This window comes from Arachis hypogaea, chromosome 16 (assembly GCF_003086295.3).
Source record: "Arachis hypogaea cultivar Tifrunner chromosome 16, arahy.Tifrunner.gnm2.J5K5, whole genome shotgun sequence".
Taxonomy (NCBI): domain Eukaryota; kingdom Viridiplantae; phylum Streptophyta; class Magnoliopsida; order Fabales; family Fabaceae; genus Arachis; species Arachis hypogaea.
The window spans coordinates 74,528,797-74,529,609 of record NC_092051.1 but is presented as its reverse complement, the minus strand read 5'-3'; the positions used below and the strand labels follow the sequence as shown (position 1 = coordinate 74,529,609).

Here is an 813-nt window from a genome sequence, read left to right as displayed (position 1 = left end):
CCTAAGTAATTTACCTCTGCTATTGCAGGGTTCTCAGGATCATAAGCTTCTTCTTCAGGAGAAGCCTCTTGAGTACTGTTGGATGCAGCTTGCATTCCATGCAGACTCTGAGAGATCATATTGACTTGCTGAGTCAATATTTTATTCTGAGCCAATTTGGCATTCAGAGTATCAACCTCAAGAACTCCCTTCTTCATAGGCGTCCCATTATTCACAGGATTCCTTTCAGAAGTGTACATGAACTGGTTATTAGCAACCATGCCAATGAGTTCTTGAGCTTCTGCAGGCGTTTTCTTTAGGTGAATGGATCCACCTGCAGAAGTGTCCAGTGACATCTTTGATAGCTCAGATAAACCATCATAGAATATATCCAGGATGGTCCATTCTGAAAGCATGTCAGAAGGACACTTTTTGGTCAACTGTTTGTATCTTTCCCAAGCTTCATAGAGAGATTCACCTTCTTTCTGTCTGAAGGTTTGAACATCAGCTCTAAGCTTGCTCAGCTTTTGAGGAGGAAAGTACTTGGCTAAGAAAGCCGTGACCAGCTTATCCCAGGAGTTCAGGCTGTCTTTGGGTTGAGAATCCAACCATAATCTAGCTCTGTCTCTTACAGCAAAAGGGAAAAGCATGAGCCTGTAGACTTCAGGATCTACTCCATTAGTCTTAACAGTATCACATATCTGCAAGAATTCAGTTAAGAACTGAAAAGGATCTTCAGATGGAAGTCCATGAAACTTGCAGTTCTGCTGCATTAGAGAAACTAATTGAGGTTTCAGCTCAAAGTTGTTTGCTCCAATGGCAAGAATGGAGATG

The 813-nt window shown here is 41.9% G+C and overlaps 1 non-coding gene across 1 annotated transcript; it reads left to right on the top strand.

Moving 5' to 3' along the window:
- Positions 1-389: 389 nt before the first annotated feature.
- Positions 390-497, top strand: LOC112761903 (small nucleolar RNA R71). Its single transcript, XR_003182273.1, has one exon. It is a non-coding gene; the product is annotated as a small nucleolar RNA R71 (small nucleolar RNA).
- Positions 498-813: the final 316 nt, after the last annotated feature.